This window comes from Gymnogyps californianus, chromosome 1 (assembly GCF_018139145.2).
Source record: "Gymnogyps californianus isolate 813 chromosome 1, ASM1813914v2, whole genome shotgun sequence".
Lineage (NCBI taxonomy): Eukaryota > Metazoa > Chordata > Aves > Accipitriformes > Cathartidae > Gymnogyps > Gymnogyps californianus.
The window spans coordinates 143412238-143438477 of NC_059471.1; the positions used below are offsets into that span (position 1 = coordinate 143412238).

Sequence of the window (26240 nt, forward strand, 5' to 3'; positions counted from 1 at the left end):
CTACACATAAGTAATTAAACACATGCTGTGATGCCCAAGTACTTGCCAACCTTTCTAAGAACTGATGCTGTAGTTGCTGAGTATTTTTGCACAAGTGACTGTTTAGTGAGTTTCCTTTGTGTTCTTACTCCTGTAAGGTTTCATCCATCTCTATTCCATCTACTATTGCCTTCTTGCAAGATTACTTCATCTGTAAGTAAAATAGTGAAGAATTAACTTCCCCTCCTTTCTCTTGATAGCATGTTCTAGCATTGTTTTACCAGGAAAAAAAAAAAAATCAGGTAATTGAAAGGAAGAAAATATGGTTTCCATGAAAAAGGTACACCAAGCAACCTACTTAACATACATTTTATCAACTGTATAAAATTTGTACATCTGTACTTGAACCGAAGGGGAACCCTTTCCCTCAACAAATAAAGTGACAGTAGAATGGTTTGATCAAGGATTTAATTTCAAGAAAAAATTCTGGTGATGCAGTACCGAGTATTAATCAATTATTCCCCTCAACTTCATTAAAAAATCTGTTCTTTTGCTCCCACTTCAAAGCTTGTAGCTGAAATCTGATTTATCATGTTGGGCCCAGAGTGGGATGTTTCTGTAAGTCTCAGAGTTATCATTAGTGAACTACAGGCTTATCTGCAACACAGGCTGCACAAGTCTAAATATATGGAGGAATACCCACTCTACTATTCCTTTCACAAAGGAAGCGGTGTGTGAACAAGCAGACCTGAAATCCTGGATCCATTATCAGGCATATGTTTTTTCCATATGCACCTTACTCAAGTATGCACATACACCAATTAAGAGAAAGATCTCATTGCTCCTTTCCTATAGGAAAGTCTGTATTTTTAACTCATTATAGGTCTCATCAGGTGAATGCATAAATCAAATTTTGTTAGAAGTACCCTGAATAAAATCTTTTTTTCTTCTTAGTCAATACATTTTGCATTATCATTGCTAGTGTTCACTATGTTTATAGCTATTTTTTCATTAAATAATTCAGAGGGAATTTCAATATATTACACATCTGTGACAAGTTTCCCTAAAGCAGTTTGTCTGCTGCATCCAAGTACAGAACCACTCAATTCCATATAAAAATTCAGCTTCTGGAAAGCTGAGAACTTACCCTAGAATTTAGAGAAAGGTCACATCAACTTGCCCTATTCCACCTCTTTAAATAAAGATTCTGCAGTGGCCAGAAAAAGAGATGCAGAGAAAGTCCTAGATGCTCTGCATTTATCCAGTAGAAGTGCTATAACGGTAAGCAAAAAAGGTTATTTAAAAAAAAAAAAAAAAAAATCACTTAAAAGCAAGGATTTATTTACACCTCTGGTTTAATTGCTGGAAGTATCATCAAGGCAATCCCATTACAGCTGATGGTAGTTGTGTGGTACAAACACCTCTTAAAGAAAAAGAAAATACACAAAATGACAGAATCCTTCAGGCTGGAAGGACCCACAGGAGCCCAGCCTCCTGCTCAAAGCAAGGCCAACACTCAATTCAGACCAGGTTGCTTTCACCAGCTGGGTCTTGAAAACTGACTCAAAGGATGAAGATGCCTCCCTAGAAAATGAAAGCCTCTGATTCTTTACATATGGTCATTAATAATGACACAGTTCAGAGATCATTCACTCAGACTAGCCCTAAGCCAGTGACAAATCTTGATCATCTTCTTCGTTAAATACTTTCACAGTTAATGAAGTTCAGAGCCATTGAATTGCTCCAGTTTTCCAAAACATTCCAAAAGCTTTTCTTAAAAGTGCAAAAAGTATCCCATTATTAATGCTTAATACATTTTTAATCAAGTCATGTTCACTTACAAGCGAGCCACGGGTACATGTATACAGGCAGAGTTGAAGTCGCATCTCAGAAGACAACTAGTGTTGCCTCATTAAAAAAAGCAACTGGCTTTCTCACAGCCTGGGACCAGTGTCTTTAAGTGGAATAAGTCAACTTGAATTTCGTATGAATAACCTATGTAAACAAGTTTGCACATTAGTTTTTAATGTGAATTGTCACAATTGCACGGCTTTCCCCCAATTCAAGGTACAATACAAGTCAGTTACCACAAACTCAAATAAGCAAACACACAAAAGCAAACTTACATAAGAAGTGATTTGTGTCACAATATTTGTTTGGGGTTGATGGCTCTAATTGACTTGCACCAAATCACTCTTTACCTCGTTCTCTACCAACTACATTTCTGATGCTTCAAATAAGCTTCAGCATTTATTGACTGAACGTAAGAGCATCTCACATAATGACCAACGCATTTATTCTTACATATAGCATATTTTTTAATAGTATAAGCTGACGAAGTAATACATATTTTTACAGGCCTACATAAATCCATACTTTAAGCTTATTTTTTTTGCTTTTCAAATAAAACCCCCACATCTGTTAAATGTGTACGAAGCAGCTCATTTCATATACAGATCCCAGGAAGTATAAGAAAGACACAATAGGTGACTTGAGATGCTTGGGAGTTTCAATACTCATTGATCAAAACCTGCCAATAATCAATTTTAAAATTCAAAAAAAGACAAACAGCCAGCAGGGTATCAATCTGAGTGTTATCCCATAACCACAAACTGCATCTCCTCTTCCCAGCCTGCTCTCGAGACCAAACCAGAAAAGGCAATAGCATAAGAGGCAGGCAACTTGGTACCACACAGTTCTCCAACAGCAGCACAGAAGGTCAGAAGACAGGCTTCTTTCCTGAGGGCTTCCTACAGCACAGGAGGCTGCAGAGAGATCCTTGTGCTCCCATCAACAAGTACTAAGGACAAGCTCTGGGTCAGGGAATCCAGTTTAGCCAAAGAAGAATGTTCTGCTTGCTCCCTAAGGATGATTCTTCCTCAAAATCTCCCAGGCAACTCATGCTGTTGAAGCTTATACAAAGATTCACCATATATCTTTACAGTCCTCAAAGAAAGTTCATTTTGGATTAAGGTAGTATATTCCATATCAGCAGTCATGAATAGAAGTCTTAAATAAAAGTAAGCATGTTAATAAAATGATAGAAATTTTGAAATAACTGAGAATTGAACCAAAAACCCTGAAATTTACATCAGAAGAGGCAAACACAGACACAAGTCACCATTTCAGACATATTCAAGCTCTGCCTCAGGTTCACACATTGTCAAACTGGTCTGAGCAAACAAGTAACTAGCAGTGCAAACAATATTGTTACAGACAAATCTCATAGACATGCTTGGCCTTCATTTTAGTGAAATTAAATCACATGAACAAAACACGGAAAGAACATATCTCAACACATCCACAGGGTTCAGTGCGAATAACGCCTTTGATATGAACAGAAACCATTTGCATCTCAAGAGTGCTAAAGAGTACAAGGTAACCAGTCAGACACCCTGATGATGGGCTCAGCATAGCAAAACAGAACCTAAACTTCTTATAAAACTGATGGTAAAGAATTTCTCAAAGGATACTCCCATTGATTTGCTACTATATGAATTTTAAAAAACAAACAGTAAAAGCTTGTAAATTAGTATTTTTGGTTCTGTACTTTGTGATCTCTTTTGAAGGTCTGTATTAATTCTCAACATTAGGAATAAATCCATTGCAGGAAATCATATAGCCAAGGCAGATTTTTTTTTTTTTTTTAAAAATGGCTATGAAAATGCACAGAAGTCAAATGACTCACTAGATTTGCCTTGGCTTTAATGTCTCACTTAAACATCAAGTTTAGTAGAAAGGACCCACGTTGGGCCATAGAGCTACTTCCATTTTTCTAATGACACTTCAACAAGCACAGGACTGACTATTAAAACTGATTGCAGAAGTCAGTAAGACATGGAAAACACAACACAGGGCAAGATGCAAACGGTGGATAGACAGCAAAATTATTTTGAAATTCCATCAGGCATAAGAACACACAAATCCTCATAAAAAGCTCTGTATGTTCTAACAGTATTAGAGCACTGTCATTACAGTTACTATTTGGTAAGAAAAGCTGAAGTAAGAGTTGCAGGAAAAGATGTTGTAAGAGTAGCCAGCATTTATTTGTCACACAGCATCCAGGTACCCACTCCTAGATCACATCCACACTTCGCAACTACTAGAATCAACAAGGTAAGCTAACAATTCACCACTACCTCTGAAATCAATTAACAAGCTTGTAATGTAAACACTAACTCTTCTAGTTAGCACTTTTGACATAGCTGTGTCCACTTACAAGATGAACCTTTCCTTTAACATTTGTTCCTTAAAAGGTTGTTCATAAAGTACTGTTGTTAAGTATGCCATAAAGAACATTAAGTTTTTGATTTCTCTTTGCTTGAACTTCTTGCCAGCAGAGATGCTGTAGTTTAGCTACGTGCATGCTGCTATCCCACTTAAGGTGCTAGGTAAATCAGGTTAGCTTAACATCTTTTACAGACGTTTCCCCTGACTTACGTGACAGCCACAGTGCACAGGTACTGTTACTAACAGTTACAGTGGCTCATAGGTGGCATCTTGTTTGACCATCATAACTTTACATCTATGCCTTCGTAACTTCAGAATAGCATCCTGCTGTTAAGCATTTCAGAGTACTGACAGAGGTAGTCATGTTGACACACAAGTTAATCAAGTACTTGTTCGCAGAGCGGGACTTCATTACAGTGACACCTTGCCAGGATTGCCAACAGTCTGCCTGACTCAGGATGGGATATACATATCAACGGCTGGTTTAAGGTCTAATTAGTCATCTAGTAGCTATACCTTTTACATTTTCATGAAAAAAGCCACTGAGAAGTAGTTGTTGGATATCCAAAGGAAGTTTGCCCTGTAATCTTGTACTAAGGTTTGTACTATGAATGAAGCATCTCAGATAGCTCCCTTCTCCATATTAAAGTTAAACCAGAGACATACTCATCTGCCCAGTACTCGAAATCCCAGCAAGTAAGAAGAGGCTCAACAGTACTGCTATACATCGTGACATCAGACTTTATGATCATCACAAGGGATTCAAATAATACCATCCACTGATCTAAAAAACCAGTCTTTTTTCTTTCTTTCATGAGATGGTGTCCAAACTTCTGTTAGCTCCATTTCCTAATTGTGGGGCTCAGAAGCCAACCTCTTGTTCTAAGCCCCAGAGCTGAAACAGAAGTCCTGTTGGGCTTGGGACTCCACATGGGTCATGGTGCACACAAGGGAAGCACTGTCTATTCACAGAAGCCACCTACCCATGTTGCTCTATTGAGCAATAGGATCCATTCTCAAAACTGGGGGATGCTAAGAAATACCCCATCTGATGGAAAGCTGGGAAGCCATTATCCACCTTTTTAATGTCAGAGAACATTTTACAGCAGGAATGTAGGGAGGACATTTCAGATACTACAGCACAGTCTTCCCCCTTGTTTCATTTTGTACTCCATTATAGCAGAACTGTCTTCTGCCTACCACATGCTTTATGTCCATGTGAGGAAGAAAAAGAAGGGTATTCTTAAAAATGGTGTATACATTGAATGCTATCCTCATTCTTACTAGTCAAGTTGAAGATAATGGAGGTTAGTTTGAAATGTTGTCTTCCAAAGTAAAATACAGTTTGTCCAGAGATTATTATGGACTACTAAAGTAAATCATAGTCAGAAAGCATATAGATTTCTAATTATTTAGGCTTTTGCATATGCATTTAGAGTGACAAGCATGAAGGGCACTACAAAATAGGAAAAAATATCCTTGCAGCATATATTTAAATAAATGCAGTCATCCCCTTCTCTGCTACCCACAACTAAAGCAAATATGTTTTTACAAAAGTTGAGGTAAATGATTTAAGTCTTTTAGAGCAAAATAATATTGTCTAGAGGTGACAGAGCATTTCTCAAGCAGTTAGGAAGCCATAAGCCTAAGATAGGAAAGTACATTTGCCATTTCCTTCTATTTATGTCACATTTTTATCTTAAAGTGTGTAAATATATTTTAAAAGTCATTAATGTTTTCTACACAAAATGAAGTTTGAACTTACATGCCCTTACTATAGTAGTGGTTTATGCTCAGGGAGGGAAACATAGGGCTCTTACAACAGGTAATATTGGTATATTGTAATATGGAAATACAGCCACTGCAGTTCCTTACCCTCTGCTGAGGACAGATATTTTTGTCATGACAAGTAGTGTACATAGAAAATATTTACCTGCCATAGGCATTTTAATATTAGAGTCAAGCTAAAAAAAACCCCAAACAACTAAGGAATTTGACTGTATTTGACTGTTCTACACATCTGTAATGGTTAATGTTTCTAAGCAGCTCCTGGACAAATAATCAAAGCTGAAGAGTAAAGGGAAAAGCAGCAGATAAATGAAACTAAGAATCTTGTCAAGAAAGATAAAAACGCGGTTAGAGGTCAGTGAAGGAGGGGAAGAATTCTAGAAAATTCCTGGCTGGGGTTTCCTATGAGGGTAAGGCAGAGAGTTACCAGCAACACACATGCTGTCTCCTGGGGAGCAGGAGGAATGAGTACTGACGGGATGTCAGGATCTCAACAGGACAGGTGCTCCATGTAAGTTAAACCCAACTCCAGGACAAGGAAACAGCAAAGCAAGTGACCCCCCCCCCCCCCCCCCCCCCCTCCAAACAGCTCAGCAGCAGAGGAATTAGAGGAATGCCTCTATCTGCAGCTGTGAGATATGAAGAGAAAGTCCCAGTATCTTTCCCTCCCATCAAAAAGCAAACGCTGTGCTGCAACCAAAGAAACACCTAGAAAGCCACTAGTTCATGAACAAGTATTTAGGAAGCCTTACAGTAGAGCAGAAAGAAGTGGCAGTGCCATCAGACATACGGAGCACACGAACAATTCACTAATTGAAAGTGTTAACAGAATGACAATGGGTGCAGCGGGAAACCAGCAACATCAGGTTGAGGAAGAGGCCCATATTTTAACAGGCACATTGCAAATTCAATGTCTGGCAAGTCAGACCAGGAGAGGATATTCTGGACTACAGAGACACCCACAACAGATGACATAGGCACGTGGCCTCTTAGCAGGACACTGGTCTGGAAGGCCACAGACCTGTGCTGTGTTTCCAGCTCTCCCCTGCCATGCCCTGCTGGCAGGTCACACCAACGCTCTCACTAGCCATCCTTTCCGGCCATGAAGACAGGAGGGGAGCGCTCGTCTCACCAGCGCTCGCACAGGGCCTAGTGGTAGAGATCAGGATCTCATTCAAGGCCTCCAAATACTACGGGAACAAATCATTGCTGATGAGGTGTTTCGCAATGCATCACAAACAGAAGACCAGCAAGTCCTAAGAGACTAAACACCCCAAAAAACTTCTGTCTTGCTAAGAGTTTAAGTAAAACAAAACCCACCACTTAGTACTTTTTAAAGTGTGATTCTTAGCTGCTGGCAAGAGCCCAGCTCTCTCCCACCCTACCTAGGAAAGGTGAGCTCAACTTCTGCTACAGAACGTGACCAACTCATTGTGCACAGAACCTTAGTTCACTGACAGCAAACGCACAATCAAGTCTTCTCCTATAGCACATATCACCTCTTGAAGGTATGCTCCCTTATCTTCTAGCCTTGCCTGCAGGGACTGCAAGTTACTTTGCTTAAGTAACAACACAAAGGAGGCAAGCAGTCAGCTTTTCCTGATAGTAAGCAGCAGTCCTAAGGTAGAATATTATCTTAATTCTTGAGTTACAAGGTCAGACTGAGTTTTCTTCCACCAGATCACCCTTGCAGATGTCCATCCTACTTGTATTAAAAGGCATCTAAAGAGATTTCTCCACAGTCTCACACAGAATAACTTAATCCCATGTACCACTGCTGTATTCGATATCAAGTTGGTTGCCTTCTGGTCTGTTCCTGGGAAACAAGGGAACAGTCACATACCATATTTGTTATGTCAACTTTGCACATATTTCATTTTGTCATCCTCTTAAGTCTTCCATTCTTGGAAGAAAAATAAAAAGTGTTTGGGCTTTTCTTCATGTTATAGCTCAGTTTGAAACAAAGGCTAAATTCACAGGACATGAGGTAAGCAGGTAAACTGGTAAGCAAATACAGGAATTGCAGTGAAAGAACACTGGTAATAAGACAGAAAATTAATTTTCTATTCAGACTACTTTGTAAATTCTTGTTAATTCAGTCATTTTGACAGATCTTTTTCACTAGAATGAGTTCTGATGAAAGGTTTTACTACGCTATTTACCAACTCCTTCAAAAACAAAAAAAAAAAATCAATGTTCCCTTGTATGATAAATAGCCTTTGTTATCTCTTTGGAGTATCAGGTTACCAATTCCAATCCCATTAACAGCATGAAAACATTGCATTGTATTCAGCAACTGTTCTTTGTTAGTCCTGTTGCTCATCAGTGCTAATTCCACTACTTGAAATATATAGTCTCAAACATGCAGCTTATTCATTGCAAGTTTCTGTTCTTGCTCCCAATGAAACCAGTGCAAAGGCTTTGATTGACTTGGAGGCGTGGATGAAGCCCAAAACAAGCACACACACACACACACACCCCCCCACACACCACAGAGGGAGCAGTTCTGATGAGAACATGTTTTTTAAAAAAAAAAAAAAAAACCACACAAAATCACTTTCTGATGGGCAAGGACAAGGGCATTTCACTACTGCCATATGTTTCTCTCCAGATGCCAGTTATTCCAGGTAGTAGTGCTAGTTAATATTGCCAGCTATACAGCTGCAAAAGCACATTTAAGCATTTGGTATCTTGATTCCCAATATCCACTTTTAAATATTAGCTGTGGCATCTTCCTACTTTCTTCTCCAGGAAGAGTTTGACATATGCAGACATCTGATGAGCTCCTTCCTTTCCTTCCTTCATACGTCACATAGAAGCAGAACCAAGATAAGGATCTCCAAGGATCTTACAAGTCTTTAAGAAGTACTGGCCAAAAAAAGATGCAATTTAGTACAGACCTGGGGGATTTGCATCTAAGAGCACTCTCCCCTCTATTTGCATTGAAAACTGCTTTCTTTATATTGTTCACTTAATGCCACACTAGTCAGAGTTAACATTAGTATTAAGCTACTGGATAATAGCTATAAATTTACTAGTTGCCAAATTACATGCAGTTTTTCTATGGCTTTAAGCTTAATATTAAGAAATGCAAACTGACAACAAAAATATCTACTTTTTAGAAAACAACAAAGAATGCTTTGCTCTCAATCTCATTTTACTTGGAAGGAGGTGGTCACAATCAGCAAAGGCATGGCAGGAGGGAGGGGAAGGGAGAGGAGAGAAAGCAGATACGATCTGTTGAAGATCCCCAAACAGTCCAGTGACAAGAACAACAGACCCTCCAACTCCTAAAGCCACACTGTCTCCCCACTTTGGCATAGACGCAAAACATCTGGCCGTCTAGTGGAATTACAGCCTTTCCTTATCCGTGCTCATGAAACTGCTGACCGACAATAAAACGTAAAGTTTCAAAAGGTTGTTCCGGAAACTCCAAATCCCCTTTGAATAACAGCTGAAAACACTGACAAACACTTCAGGAGTCCAAAAAAAAAAATCTTTTAGCAAAAAACTTCCAGTTCAGCTGAAACAAAAGGAAGTTGCAGCTTTTAAGATTAAAGGGAAGCATACAATAAAAAGAAAGCACCAACACTGCCTCACCATTTTAAAACTGGACGATCTAGAGACACAGCAAGGTGCATGCTGGAAACACATCAGGTACTGTTGCAGTAAGGGAAGTAAGACTCAAGGTTACACCTAGTACAGCTTTCAAAGCAAGTAAATTAATTCAAACTACAACGTCAACCCTGGAGCAAGGGCAGAAGCTGGATGGAAGTCAGTTACACTAAATGTTTCTAGAAGTTTCCCTCCCCCTTCTGCTCGAAGAGGTAGTAAAGCATTAAAATCTGATGTCTCAAAATGCCAAAAAAACATCACGACTGCCAACACTGGGAGAAAGAACTATCCTTTCAAAGGCATAAATGTCACATCACAGTACAAAGGCAGGAGTAATACTACAGCAGAGGACAACATTTAAGCTTACCTTTAGAGTTGCGCCGCTTGTTTGCGGGTGAAAAACAAATCCTGGAGTGCCTCACAATTTTTCAAAGCTCAAATATCCTCTTAGTGCATCTGCATGATCATTTTCCATTCATAAAGAAGGGTTAAACCCTCTTAACTGAAACACACATTATCTACAGTACCTGTCCCAACCCTCAAAATGAATGTCAGTCCCACACAGAAAAACTTCAAGGATCTTTACAGGTTATCCATAGTTTACTTGTAGTCTCTCTGCTAATATTCCCCTCTGAGTTCCAGTATCTGGGACCACAGAGAGCACATAGGCCACAATTTGAAGATTCAGCTGACAACCACAAGTTGAGACCTGTCTTGCACAGTGGACTCCAATATCGGAATTCAAGTAAAAACATAAATTATAATATTTGGACTTGGCAACATCCTAGTGTATCATAATGCATGAGTACACAGGGTTTTTTTTATTTGTTACCGTGGATTAAGCTGTGGAGCGTTTTCCCAAACCCAACTGGAAATAGCACAATGTAATTGGCTCCAATTTTAACTTTCCAAAACTTTAATGTTTTGGAAATAAAACTAATTCAGTAAATGTATATCACTACCTTTGCGGACACTTGAGTGATCTGTTAACTATCCCATGTGTTTTGGGAAAAAAAAGAATTCACTAATTTTTTTTTTATAAATATGTACTCATTTAAGTTACAGACCTAGTTTGTTACATACAAAGAGGAGACTACAGAGATGACCTTCTGTCCTCATTACCATTCTCCCCTTCTTGTGCCAAAGATAGCATAGAGAATAAAAATAAAAAAATCCTCAATAGCATTAGGAATTAGACAATGTCATGTTGAAAGATACCCTAAATGACGAGCCTTATCTCTTCTCGCTGGCTGGGACCGCAGGGGGGCTCTGACCCGTAGAGGGGAGGTAGCATTTAAGCCTTCGCTAGGTGGTCTCTTTGCAGTAGGCTCTATCCCCAGCTGTAATTGCTTGTCAGCCCTAACTGGATGCCTGAACACTCTGGAATAGTTCAGCAAAGTATTTAAACAGATGGATGGTACAGGCCACTGGAACAAAACTCGTTTTTTCTCTGGCCACGGCTCTTTCAGCGCATTCCTTTGAAGTCTGTGCCACTGAGGAATCAACAACAGCTGAGAAACATGTGTTATCATACAACATTGAGCGCAGCAACAATATTGCACAGCAAGATGCTTTTGTTCAATAATCCTGGACTATAGAAAGCATTACAATGTCTTTTGTTGTGGGTAAGCCCTTTTTCCAAGCACAACAAGAAAGTAAACAGATTCCTCCCCCATTTAAGGAGTAACTTGAAAGTAAAAAGGTGAATTAAGCAGATTTCTCAAGTGCCTCCCATCGGAAAGCTTACAGTGCCTATCTCCTCAAGTCCTCTCAGATATATTCAACGCTCTCCATATTTATGTTGTCATAAAGACAACTAGATGCTTACAGAGATCTGAGCAAAGTAACAGTCCAGAGGAGCCCAGTCTGCAGTTCCCGTGGCAGATGTGACAAGCCCCTATAAGCTACAGCTCAAACCCACCTTCCTTTCCCAAGCAGGACAAGTTTTGTGATCTCAACTTCACAGGCAATGAACTGGAGAGAGAAGCAGCAGCACGGCACTGCTTGGCACACGCAGGCCAGTCTCGCCCCTCCCCATACTTTATCAGTACAGAGAAAGATGCCATACAGTCCTCAGAACAGCAACAGTTTCCTCAGAGGAAAACACCACGAACATCCTCTCATCAGCCAGGAAAACTGTTCTTGTCAAAGCTGTGAGATCACCATACACTTTGAAGGGGGTTAGGAAGGACAGAAAGAATTAGTTATTTATGAAACTGAATTTGAAACTAGACTAACTGTCCAGATTCAGAAGCATGGAGCTAGCTACGTGCATATGCAAGAGGACAGTAAGTTATAACCCAAAGCTGATGCAGCTGCCTAACAGCAAGTTTCTACAGAATCAAGTCTCATTTTCACTGACGAGAAAGAACTACCTGCAACAGGGCAGAGCCTTGCATTTACAAAGTTTACAAGTCTCAAACATTACAGGAAGGCGGGCATTGAGATTATAATACGTCCCATTACACTGTAAAGTCCCAACCCCAGCATGAAAAAAGTTACAAGAAAACCTGAGCTTTCAAAAAAGCCCTAGAAAACCACACAACATTTACACTTAATTTCAAGATAGAGATCTTAAAGACTCAAAAACCCAGACAAAAACCTAAAATTAGAAAGCAAAAACACACATGTACTAAACCAATCTCATGATTACAAAGCTCACAAAAAAAATATATACCAGGACTGCATGCATGATGCTGAGGGGGGTCCTCAGCCCAGTCCCTACAAGACAGTTTTCCACCCTGAAATTCAATTTAATAGAGTTTCTTTCTGGAGAGGCCGACAGTGCCCTTCAAATTCAGCTTGAGGCAGACTGTTAAGGTACCACAGAAGCAGCATGCACCGATATTGTCAGAGATATACAGGGGATAAAAATAACTCTAGTCTCAAAACCATTACAGCAATGCAAAAAATCTTACGCCACTCAAAATAAATGGCGATGATCAAGAGTTCTACTTTACAACTTTCGAAGAATGAGTATTAGCACAAGCAAAACTACCAGCCGACCAGTATTCAAAACCACAACTAAACAAGGAGTAATACATTTACACGTAATTATTTTTAAAATCATGAGTAAAAGCACTTGAGAGATTCAGGAAAATCTCCACATCCTATGAGGTGCAGGCAGGAAGGCAGCTTAGGCAGAGGTCATACTGCCATGCGATGGCAGAAGCAGGAACAGAACCCACCATCCTCAGTGCTCAGCTCTGCACTTCAGCAACTACATCTTCTTTCTAACATGTTCCTTTTCAGGATTTCCCTCAAAAGGATTTTAAAAAGTGATGCTAATCAACCTAATTTGGCCCTTTAGAATTATTGGTTGTGTTTCCAGAAACAGTCCAAGGCACAGTTTTGAAAGACTTAAAAGGAGAAAAATAACAAGTCATATTAGCAAGAAGTTTATTTCCCCCCATCCCAAGTTTTTCATCTCCAGGAAAGATAAAAAAGAAGATTAATTCAAACAACTCATCAAATTCTGTTGGGCTTGCGGGGGTGCGGAAGGAGAAAGACAGCAAGATTACTTAAGTAAAGAAGTGAACCACCTTAACTCTCTCAGTTGTCCTAAAAGGTATACAACTAAACACTATGAGTGCCAAGCAGTGATTTCAGTTCCCTCAGCAATTCACCACATATCAAATAATTTTTTGCTATAAGATACAAAGAGAAGTACTTCTAGTTTGATGTCTAGCCTACTTTCTAATTAGATATCATCAAACAAAATTCAATCTGAAATAGTATTTTCTCTCTTCTTTAAAGAAAGAAAAAAAAAGTAGGTCTTACTTAATTTGCAATTTAGCCACGTAACCTTGTGGTCTTCTGGAATGGTATCTATCAAAAGAGATAACGTAACACAACCAAGATCCACACTGTTTCCTTCTGACCTAAAAAGTTGACATTTTAGTCATGAACTACATATTCTCTACTGAGAAAGACATACCTCTTTACTTTTACAACACTTAACACAATCACACCAGTACCAAACACAATTAACTGGGAGCTTGAAAACCCTTAAACAGGTGTCTTTGCAGAAATCATTAGGCAATTGATTTACTTGCTCTCAACAGCCCAGCACATACTTAATTTTAGTATGTGATGTTGACTAGAGCTGAGGCAGAAGTTTGTGAGGTCCAAACCAGACTTCATAAACCACACGACAGTGCTTTTTTGACACAGATGTAAGCAGTTTCCAGCAATTTTGTTAATGTATCAGCCTCTGATTATCTGCAGTTTTAGGATGGAAAGCATGACAGGTGTAATTCTAAAGGGGACACTGAAATCTGTAACCTTCCCCCCTGTCTCATTTTCCACACTGATGAAACCCACGAGCCATACTGAACTGCAATTTAGCACACCGCTCTGTTGGCATATTAAAACGCCGCCTTGCTGAACAGAAAATAGGCTGGCACACACTGGACTACTACAACCCCAAACCGGACCCTGGACCAGACCTTCCCAACAATAGTTTAGAGCTGCATAAACCAAGAAGCAGAATCCATTTTTCTTACCCTTTAAAGTTCATGCCTCTGTATTGTCCTACTATAGTGTATTTACTTAAGCTTTTCTCATCAATAGTCTCCCACTCCCCCCCACAAAAAAAAAGAACAAATCTCATACATTCCCTGCTAGCAAAAAAACCCTTCTTTTAATCTTTTTTCTTACTGGGGGAGAAAAAGAGAGAAGGAGGGGTTGGGGCAGGAATAAAAGAGATTAATCGTGAAACAAATCAGCACTGTCTGGAGAGGGGAAAAAAAAGACCAAAACAAACAGTCCACGTCGGGGGTGGGGGAGAAAGAAAAATAAAAATAGGTTGAATTTTCTTTTCGGGGACAGTAAGAAGTAGGGGGAAAAAAAGAAAACTATTACAAAGATTTTCCTGTGTAAGAAAAGTAGCTTCTGAACTCCCTTTCTCAAGGACACAAAGAAATATCCCTTACTTTTCCACACGATGCCCGAAGGAAGGAGAAAGACAAAATGCCAGCAGAGGGGAAAAGCTGGAGGGAGCTGGGGAAGTAGCGAAGGAAGAAGCGAAAGCACAGGAACGAGTGCGAGCGGGCAGAGGAGACGCGTAAGGGTGAACGGGAGAGCCGAAAACGAAAAAAAAAAAGAAAAAAAAAATTGAAAATCCGAGGGGAGGTGGAAAACAGGCAATACGGACGGGAAAGTTGGCGAGTGCAGGCGGAGGGGAGAAGGGGGCAACGGGGGAGAGGCGCAAGAGAGGCGGCAGGGAAGGCTCACAAACCCCGCAGCGGGGACGAGCCGAAAGACGCCAGGGCGGAGAAGAGACCGGGGCGGGACGCGGAGCCGGGTGGGCTGCGGGAGAGGGGCTGCAGCGGGGGAGGGAGGGAGGGAGAGAGCGAGCGAGCGAGCGAGCAGGGCGGCGGGGCAGAGGCAGCGGGGGCAGGGGAGGAGGGCGGGCTCCGGCGGGACGCAGACCGCGCCGGAGTTGGCCGCGCACTTACCGCTCCGCCGGCGGCGGCGGCTCGGCGCCCGTCCCGCGGCGGCTCCCCGGGCAGCGCCAACGGCCCCAACGGCCGCCGGCTCCGCCTCGCGGGGGCGGCGCGGCCGGCCCGCAGCGCGGCGCCCGGGGGCTCGGCTCGGCCCGGCCCTCCGGGGCGCCCCGCTCCTCCCCCGGCCCCGCCGAGCGGCCGCCGCCGCCGCCGCTGCCGCTGCCACTCGCCCGGCCGCGCGTGGGTGTCCTCCGCCCGGAGCGGCCGCCCCCGCCTCCTTCCTGCCTCTCTCTCGCTCCCCTTCACCGGGAGAGACATGTAACGGAACTGGGACGCCAGCACGGCATTGTGGGAGCTCTTAAAGCCGCAGCCGCCCGCTGCCCCCCGCCGCCAGCGCCGCCGCTGCTCCCCGCCGTCGGCCCGGGCGAGGGCGCGTCCGCGCCGCGTTCTCCCCCGCCGCCGGGGGCGAGCAGGCAGGCAGCGAGGCAGGCAGCGAGGCAGGCAGCGGCAGCAGCAGCAGCCTTTTAAAGGAGAGGCGCTACAGCCTTGCCTAAAAATAAACCTCTCAGCGGAGTCCCTGGGACCGGCCGATAACGTGTGCGGGGCCAGCGGGTGCCGGCGGGGGCGGTGGGAGTTCGGGGCGGGCCGCGGGGCCGGGGAGAGCGGGGCCTCCCGCGCCCACCTCTGCCGGGGCGGGGCGGGGGCGGGCAGGGAGCCCGCACCCCGGCCGGGAGGGCAGCCGGGGGTCCCGCTGGAAGGGAGAGCTGCAGGAGCTGGGGGAGAGCTCCGGTCCCAAAGGAGGAAGAACGGCAGTGAGAGCGCCGGCTGGGGCGTAGACGTGGGGCTTTTTTGTTTTCCCTGAGATCTTGCTATTGTTTCTGGAAGAAGCAAGAATGCCTTTGGTGCTTATTTTTAACTGAAATGTGGAAAGCCGGCAGTCAGTGTTTTCTATTGTTTCTGCTTTGGATTTTGATGATGGAAAATTCCCCGAAAAAAATAAACCTCAGAGCAGCAAAGACTCTTAAGCAGATGGCTATTTTGGGCAGAAAGTTTTGAATAAGAAGTTTTAATCGCTTTTCTGTTTATGCAACTTGGAATAGGAAAAGTGACCGTTTCTAAAAAAAACCCCAAACCCGTTTGAAAATGAACTTCAGAGCTGCGATTCACAGACATTTTTCGCTGTCTACGAACATTTGTGCTGGGTCTGGTCTCAGCTACCAGCAGCAGAGCGGCAGTAGTTATTCCCAGCTCTTCCCTGGGCTGGTGGCCTATTTCAAAACTGCCTGTGCACCACGTTCAGAGATCAGGACACCCTGGTCATTTAAAGAAGAGTCTCATCAAGAGAACTTTTTTTGTTGTTTGTGTTATCACCATTTGAACAATATTCCTGTACCATTCCTCTTGTGGTTTTTTTGAGCGTAGCACGCTTTCTCTTTTTGGTTTTTGGTGGGTTTTTTTAAGTCCCGATCCTTTAGATGAGAGCAGGATTTTGCTTCCGTGTGACTCTGCATTGATGCTACATGGAGAACATTTTCAAGAGCATACACATGCTTCAATTTAAATGCAACCATATAAATATTTACAAGATTTGGGTTTGGGGATGTTTCTACAAATATTTCTAGTAGGTCTGGATCTTGGCTTATGATTGCATTTTCCTTCATGGCTTTATAGCACTGAGCATGTTTTTCATAAGCACACCTGGCAAGATGTAAATTTCTGCTGAAAAAGTCTTCTGGACACAGAAGGACGTTGCTTCTAGTTCTGACCTGGGTCTATGCTTTTTTATGCTCTTTCAGACAGGAAGAGGTGCCAAGCAGTCTCTGAGAAAGACCTTAAGCACAACATGAAATTAGGCATGGTTAGGAAGAAATTGCAAAGATAGGTGAATCTGTTGGGGAGCGTGTGGTTTACGTGGTCAGCGACACACACACCCCTTCACCTTAAGAAACTGAAAAAAACCAGCACTGGAAGGATACCTCTGGGAGAAAGGAATGGTGCTGATGACCAGTTCTCCTGCAATCTACTGGATAATATTTGTTTGCACTAAGTATTTTTTACTATGACTTTCAAGAGTGTCAGCGGACAACTTACAAGCAGGAAAAAGGGATGTGTTTTTCAGGTAGATTGTTTGTTGCAATATTTAACCAAATATTCCTGTGAAGATCCCAAGAAGTACTGCGCTCAGAATACTACTGCTTCCTTTTTTCATGAAGCCTGTAAACACAACAGGAGCTATAAAACTCATGGAAGATCCTTTCTCAAAATCCAGGCTTCTCAGGACTCCCATGAAGGAAGGCGAGTGATCTGGGAAACTATTGAAACTATATGACCTGGGAAGTTATTGCTAGAAGGAGAAAAGCCTTTTTCAAGGAGTTAATGGCTTACTGAAAACAAGTACTTGATAAGTCATTGAGTTTGTATTGTATACCGCTCCAGGTGTTCAGCAAAACTGGGGGCCAGAACATCAAACATTACATTTTCTATTGAAAGCTAGCTTGCCCATTAGTTTCTCAAACCCAACAAATGATTTTTATACACTTGCTATATAATTTCCTGTTAGAAAGTTCACATCAGTGAATGAAAATCACTCTTTTATAGAGGAGAAATTAATGGCCATAATTAAGACATTTCTGGTGAAGATGTTCAGAACATACATAACAAGGCATAAAATGTTCATGCTCGCTATTAGCGTGCTATTTCACTTGCTGGCTGTGACAGAGCTTTTGTAGCTAGAAAGAGCATTGGCATTTTTAATATTCTAATGTCTTTCTCCTATTTCCCTTTTGTAATTTAGTTATGAAGGCACTGAAGATAACATATTTCTGCTGCTTCAAAATAACGTTTATGAAATTTTCAGAGTAATTTTTGCACAGGTTGATAAGCCAGTATGTCGAGGGAGGGTATCAAGTACATTTTTGAGAGTGATTTTTTCACATCAAAAATGGAACTCTTTGGGAAGGTGAGGTGGTGGTAAAAAGAGAAAATCAAATCCCTATATTGCTGGGATTGCATAAACATGTAGAACTTGACCAAGTTGGAAGACCAACTTCCAACAGGGAAGATGACAATGGTCATTTAAGGAAAAAAGGGGGAAATTATCCTCAAATCCAGCCATAAAATAGGGCTAAGATTGTACAAATACCCCTGCTATGTAGCATAGCAGCCTAGTTGCTCTTTGAGCTCTATTGAAAGAACAAGATGCCTTGTTTCTCCAGAAAATTAGTTAGAAAGATATTATGGAGTGATGCTACATTGTACCAGCCAAGGACACGACTTCGTGTCATTGTAGGATGTCTCTGCTGTGGCTGTCAGTTCCTTGTGCTCAGTGCCCACCCTAATCGCTTCCTAACTTAGTTACATTATGTGTAATCCTAAATAATTTGTGTTTCATTCACCTTCAGTCAATCCTTCCTTCGCACATTGCTGGAGAAGGGTAGGGACTCTAATTCAGTAAAACATTTAAGGACATCCTTACATTTACGTGGAAATCTTGAGGCTCTAGCCAGAGATGGTTTAAGATCTGTATCACTGGTTGATTTTTTGGGAGGGAGATTTCCCATAAAGATCCTGCTTCATTTTTGCCAAAGAGGTAATTAAAGTATCCCAGGAAAGGAGTAAGATGCCCTTTTGATGCTAGCGCAGAGCGTTGCACAGGGAATTCCTTACACCACACAGCCACACACACACAGAGCCTTACACATATGTTCTCAATGAGGACAAAAAAGGAGAAAATAGGCCCACATGCCTTTTGGTTATGTAAGTTTTCCAAGAATTATCCCTTTTTGACCAAAACCAGGAAGAGAATGTTTCTGAGGTTCCTTAATTTCCTCCTCTCCTTGATCTATTTTCAGCTACCGCTGCCCTTTCCACTGTCATTTCACCTTGAGAAATCCAATGTCTCGGTGGGCTCTTTAAATTTAATCCAGACTATAAAATCAGGCTCATTGAGAACACAAACAGCTCTGTGTGACCAGTTACAAGTAATCAACGCGGCTTTCAGTATCATGTATTTGCAGTAAACTCTTCGTGGTCAGAATGAAACAACTCTGTCTCTGCAAATGCTTTCTTGAGAAAAAATAAAAGTAGGTCTGGATTCAGCAAATTATTTAACTGTGTACATATATTTAAGCATGTGAATAGTCTCAATGGGACTGCCTGCATGATCAAAGTTATGCATGTGCTTAAGTACTTTGTTGAATTTGGTCCATAGCAAATAAATCTGAACTGATACTCAACAAGCAGAAAAACAAGCTAATTTGGAGTGGGGTTAATTTATGTCCTGCAGTGTATTTGCTTAACTGTAAAATGAACATTTCAAGAGGCTGTTTTTTTAAAATAGAGCTGCTGTCTGAAATTCAGGGGGAGCAAACAAGCATTAGATTAGAATTTAAGTTAAGTGCATTCTTCAAGCTCTTTCTTCTTAGTTTTGTTATTCTCTTCAGTTAATATTTATTTCTTGGAGCCTGAAGAGCAATAATTCCTGGTTGTTTCTCCTCCAGGTTGTCTAGATCTTGCCTTGTTATTTGCTGTTTACTGAGTATGAGTGACATGCTGTGTTAGATATACAGAAAAATGCAATCTCTGTCTTAAAACGGTTGAAATCCAAAAGACTTGATATTCCAAGATGCGAAATATGTTCCATTTTCATTTCACACAGCAGATTCTGGATGCTCCCAGGGACTTGCAGATTTCGAGACTCAGTTCCAGGGAAGAAATCCAAATTAGTTCAAACAAACAAACAAAAAAATCCCGACCAAGTTCCTCCCCCTTCTTCCTGACCTGGCCACATATGTTAACTCACATTAATTGGGGAGCTAGCCTTGAATAAGTAACCAGGGCGATCCTATATTCTTATTTTTGTTGTCCGTGCCAGCAGTAATACCTGGTAACTCTCCCAGTTCATGGTTCCAGCCTAAGCACAGTGTGAATATATTCAGGGGTAGTTACAGTTCTGGCAGGCAAGATAGTCATTACTCATGAGTGTGGCTCTTCTGCTTAATGCACAGGAATGGGAATCAGGTAAGCCTGGTTCTATCTGTTAATCAATACATGGCTCTTTTCCTCTGTTTTTCCTTGATTAATAGAAAATCATCTCCTTCCTTCAGGGAGAGCTCAGTTCACTCAAGTTAGAGGAATATATTGAAATCTATGGGGGGGAGTTTCAGAGGAGTGAAACATTACTAGTGGACTTCACCCCTGTGCATTAGCCATAAGATTCTAAGATCCAGATGAATACCTATGAACCAGGTTTTAATGTTTTCACTGGCCCGTTTAAATCAATAGTTAGCTGGCATGGTCAGTTGTAAACCATAATTATTAAAATATTTTTCTTAAAGTTCTGTCTTCCATAGATCATTGCACAAGAGTCTTGGCTTTCATTAGGAAAAAAGTAAGTTTGTAGTTGTCATGGTTACGAAGAAAAGCAAGAAAGGTGTGAACCTTGATAGTTCCAAAACCAAAATGCAAATAAGAAGAAATCTAAATATCATATAATATGGAGGGGAGAAGTTACCAATATTAGTCTTTAGACATTTCATTTTAATGTGAATGACAATGAAATGCTTTGCCTATTAAGTTTTATGCAAGTACTTTGCGTCATCTTTTTGCCAAATCCTGGCAAGAAGTATCAGTATAAATCTCAAGTGATTTAGAAGAGAGAAAATTACTTACTATAGCTCTGATAAAGTATGGGCAGATATCAGCTAAAACAAATAAACATCCCTATGGGAACTCACATCCGTCTTCCCTAGAGAAGCTGAATGGTGACAGTACCAGTACGCTAACCAAGGACTGAGAAACCATCTGAAGATCGAGCTACCTAAAATGAGTCTTCTGTTGAAGAGTTGGTTTAGTATAGAAAAAAACTCACACCTTAAAAAAAAAAATCGAATGACGGGGACAAAAATAGTTGACTTAACTAGGAGTGAATGACAAGAAAAGATTTTAATTTGGAAACCTAGAAACATGCACATGAAACAGGGATGATATTTAATGTAGGAGTTAATTTGCTTGATGTCTGGAAATCTGTGCCCTTCTCTGATCAAGGACATTTAGACAATAATATTCTTTTATAATACACAGAAAGGTTGTAAAATCTTTGTGATTCCAATGTTTGTTTGTCTGTTTGTTTTTCCTGTAAAATATAGAGGAATCCTCTCTCTCTCCAGGTGTGATACAAAGCTTTAAGATACTAGGATGTTCCCCCATGAAGCTCAAAGACCAGCAATATTTGAAGGGCCTATCATGGTACTATTGCTTATGATTGAGCACAGTTATAATTTCCAGTGTAAGATATGGCTCTATGAGCAACATATTTAAATATATTTAAATACATTTATAAATATATTCACTTTCAGTTTATAAAACACAGTTTTGTTATTCTTCTGTAAAGCTGGCAAAAGTACGCCAAAAGACATGCCCACTTTTTTATTATGCACAGATTTCTATCGTGCACATAGAAATAAATATTAAACCCTTTCATATTTTGCCCTTGTCAATAAATTCTAAAACGTCTATTTTTCCTGCCACACAGTACTTCATCAAAAATAATCGGAATTACCCGTCCCTGAAGCAGCAAAATCAAGTCTAATATACTTTAAAATACAAAGAGTGCAAAATTTCAAAAACACTTCAGTAATTCCAGAGCTTAAGCCCCATTTTCATAAGTAAGTTAGGGCCAGATTTCCAAAGCTTTTGGAAAATGCAAATAGATGCCTAGAGGGCTTTCAAAAGCACACATCAAAATGGAGAAGGAAGAAAACCAGAACAAAGTATTGCTGCTGAGGTTTCCATATTAAGAAGTTTGCATGGGAAAAAAGAAGAGTTTTTCACTTCTCATGGATTTTTGGAAAAGCTTGGGAATAAACACTAAAACATCACTGTACAACAGATCTTCAAAGCTTTGTAATACATGTTTTAGGTCATCCTAGCAAATCTGTTGCAACAAAAATTGGTGCTTTGCTTTGCAAGGTCTGTATTTAACATGAACTCAGCAGATTCATTTCTTCGTTGAAAACAGTTTCCCTGTTGTTTTGTAAAGTCTTTTTCTCAGTCTCATTCCTTGCTTTTGTGGTCCGTCAGTTGGGAAACATGAGAGGGCAAGATACACACTTTCAACAAAAAACTAATTTCCTGATCCTTATGACCTGAGCGCGCCAAGCTTCCCCACAGAGAAACAAATTGGATGACTATTTTAGGATAATTGGGTAGTTCGATGCCTTACAAGTAAGTTATTGGAAATCAGAGCTGTGAAAAGCTCTTTCCTGGCTTTACATGTAGTTGCCTCTCATTGAGCACTTTTTGTTTTTGAGAGGTTTCATTTTTTGTCTACTTCAGACACAACTGAAAAAGAGCAAAGAGAATAGCAAAAGCATGTTTGTGAGAAAGTTTCAGATAGGTACGTTGTAAACTGGTTGTTATTGGGATTAAGGTTTCCTTCCTGCTGCTTTTCTTGTCCCTTCTCCTCTTCCTTCTACCTGGTGTCTTTTTAAGTCCAAAATCTTCAAAAGTCCTGTGTGCCTGTGTGAGGCTCCATCCACAATCACACGTGTATTTACAGATCTATGCATGTCCTCACTGGATTAGGGTTTTCTGTGTTAAACTTTTAAGGGCATGTATCTTGGCTTCTTACATCTATTGGAAGTACCTAGTTTACTGGTGAATCAAGATGGGAGATTCTCACTATTGGTTCGTGCCTCGTGTTTTTCCCCCAGCTCGCAAACCGTGCAAATTTGTTGTGTAACACCCTAATTCCTTGTCCTCCCTGGAGCACCCTACACTGGGAGCGCTGATGGATCTGATCAGTCACGCAGTAGCATGTGCAGTCACAACCTAGGAGAGGCTGTGCCGGGACAGGGTGCTGCCCTGCAGGGTGCCCGAGGTGCCCCAAGGGGAGGTTTCCCAGTGGGACCCTCCCTCCGAATGCCACGCGCAGGCTGGCCAGGTGGCCTGACACAGCCGCCTGGTTGTACCTTCCCATAACCCACGTCTGGGCTGATGTTTCCTGGCCCAGGAGAGAGTAGAGAGCTCTGTTGATAGCTATCAAATGGGCTGCCAGGGATAACGAAGCGTAAATCTGTTTCAGCAACCTTCACTTGAGCAGACCCGATGATCTTGGAGACTATCAACGAGGTAAAGCCTTCACACTGCTTTGGGGTTCATAGTAGTTTTATAGATGGGTGGAAACTATACCCAGGAGTTGAGTGGGGGAGTTCTAAGAAGAGGGCACAGATCGAGGTTTCTCTTGGATCAAGTGTTTGAAAATACCATTTGACTGGTTAAAAATCACTCAGCTGGTCAGTAGCTGAGTTTAGCAGCTCAGCTTCAGGCTCTGAAATCGTGTGCTCTCACCGTTAGGCAGCACTGGGCTGCTCGCAATCAGGGTAACTCTACAGCCAGAGTTAAAGCTCTAGACACAACCGAAGGCCAATGCCCAACAAAGCTCTGCTCAACTGCACCCAGGTACCTCTGAAGCAGCAGATGATTGGCACCTCTTCCCACAGGCTGTTTTCTGCACAGCCAACACTCAGTCTCACGGGAGCATAAGAAAGGTGCATTTTCTAGCATCCTGATATAAGGGAGAAAGCCTCACTCAGGCTAGCTGAAGACTAGGGTATGGATATGCTCACGGGATTGACTGAAGCATAGTAGAGAGATATACCCAAGCCATTACAGAATAGCTGTAACAGTGGTGGCGTAAGGTCAGGTCTGACCTGAGATCAGGGCAAGCTAATTCACCTTTCTGGAAAATAAGCTGAACACAATGTACTCTTTTCTATACTAGGGAAGTATTTTAGAGCAGTTATTTAAAACTGCAGCTCTGTTGCTGAATAGCAAACCCATTCTGGTCCAGCCAGTTCCCTTTTTGCAGCTCCACAAAGCCACATCATTTTGTAACTGGGAAGGATTGGTGAGTTGCACAGAGCCATCAGAAGCGGGTTTGTTGCTGCTTATATTCCTTCATGGTGGTGGTTATCTAAATGCCCACCTAGGGTCCTTTTGCGGTAAGGACCGTACACCCCTATTGCAAAGAGGTAGGGCTTCATCTTCCAGAGTACGCAGGTCCTCTGGGGCATTCCTAGAAGAACGAAGAGCACAGTCCTGGTAGGAGGGAACTCTCTTTCTGAGACCGTCTGCTGGTGGTTAAAGGCAAGTGGCACCTTCTCCTGAATATAAATCCACAAGAGAGCTCAGATCTACAATAATTTTTTTTTTCCAAGAGAAAATATCATGCTCATATGTGAAAATATAACTACAAAAACTCTGAAAATGTTCATGCACATAACTATCATGCCTGGAGAAGGGTAATTTTAATTTCAGGTCTAGGGCCATATTCTCAGCATTGCTTCAAAAAGACCTATAGCGGTTTATACTAAATGAGGATCTGGTCTATAATTTTCTATACCAAGTAAAAATGAGCACTGGTTTCAAATTTTTTCCCCACTGCTCCTTATAACCTGAAGAACAACTCTCCAGTGAACAGAATGATAAATATTCCAATGTCCTGAACATGATGGATTTTAATTTCTTATTAGAGGAAGCAGAGGAAGAGAGAAAGTAATAGCTTTATAGAGAACGGCTCTGTTTTTTTAAGTAGCTACATTTGCCTGGTAGTCTGCTACATAAGTGAATTTCCTTGAAATCTGATTATTGATGTACCTTTTTTTGTTATTATATCTTTTATGTCAGACAGCCCACCAGTGTAGTTCCTCAAGAGAGAATGAAAAGGGTGTAAAAGCAGAAAAAAAGCTGTAATGCTAAATGGCAGGAAAAAAATTAGTATAGGTGGTCAAAAACCAGCAAAATAGTTTTGTTGAATTATTGATGTTTTTCTAAAGAACTCAGCTGTAAAAGGAATCTGTTATGTGACATGGTAGAAATTCAGGGTAGAAATTTCCAACACAAAGACATCATTTCATTTGTGCACTAAAACTTTCTATTGAAATGTAAGCACGGGTGGTGTAAGTAATGCAAGGACAGCCCTCTGACACTAACTGGGTCCATACTGGATGTATTCTTCTTCCTTGCTGTAAAATCACAGCTCCAAGCTGCTTTCAAGGGTCTGGTCAGTAAGTAAAGGCAAACAGTGTGCCAAGAAGGAAAGCAGTAAACACACAGTAAATTGATTTAGGACAATTTTTATTCTTTCAAGCAATAACAAGTAGCCTCTAAGCTCTCTGTTTTTCTGACCTGTCCCTGACTTCTTCTGCTGTTTGTTTGCTTTTTCATGTCACTCAGTTTGTGTCATGCCTAAATAAAAAGATGGAATGATCTTTTGATCTTGGTCACTTTTAATTTGTTTTCTATGAGCTGTACTTACAGACGGCAGAGTTATAAGGATTGTAATACTAAGGAAAGCTGAAAAATAGGTCTTGAATAAGATTGACTTTTTTTTAGGTATTGTAGTATTGTAGCAGAAAAGGGTTTCTCCACTAATGAGCCAGCCTTTCAACCAAAGAGAGAAACAAAGGAAGAGTCAAGCTGCTATAAGATAATTATTCTGTTTATCTGTGCTGTACAAACACTGCTTGTAATGATGAGCCCTTTGCACTTAGATAACACAGCTGATCCAGGCATCTCTCTGAGATGCTGTGCAAATCTCCCGATTCAAAAGAGGCTCTTGCCTAGATTCAGGTGGGAAATGGTTTTCCAGATGGTCCAGTGAATATTTTAGAAAAGTCAACAAATTTTTTCTTCTACAGTCTAGTGAAACGTGTAACGTGAATACTGGGGTGTGCCTCCCCGTTCCTCAGGAAAGGACAAGAGGAAGGCAGATTAAAACTCCTTGCCCTTTTTGTTTCAGAGGAGGAATGCTAGCCGGGGTCTTTTTGACTCTGCCTATCATCTGTCTGCAGGGGTGCAGTTAGTGCCCTTTCACCTCAGCCCACCTTCATTTCCCTGCCAAGCAAGCGGGCTGGCTCACATCAGTGAGAGGGGCATCAAGGGGCCGACGCCGCGTTTTGCTTCTGCACTTTAAGCGAGGCCAGGTTAACCTTGCTCTGAATCCCCACCGTTCGGCTTCTTGCTCTCTTTGGGGTTCTCTGATTTTAAGCACGCCAAACCTGAGGAGCACTGACAGAAGTTGTATTGAAACATACATTTTTAGATTGACTAATAGATATTTTCTAACAAACACCCCCCAAGTCTTTCCTGTTAATCAATACCTTCTTGGCTGCCTCTAAT

General features: G+C 41.3%; 1 protein-coding gene across 1 annotated transcript in view; it reads right to left on the bottom strand.

The window, feature by feature from the left end:
• RASSF8 (Ras association domain family member 8) overlaps positions 1-15128 on the bottom strand; it is an 89631-nt gene extending 74503 nt beyond the window's left edge. Inside the window, 1 exon segment of the mRNA XM_050914011.1 lies at positions 15072-15128. The gene's annotated coding sequence lies outside the window, so the exon portion shown is untranslated.
• Positions 15129-26240: the final 11112 nt, after the last annotated feature.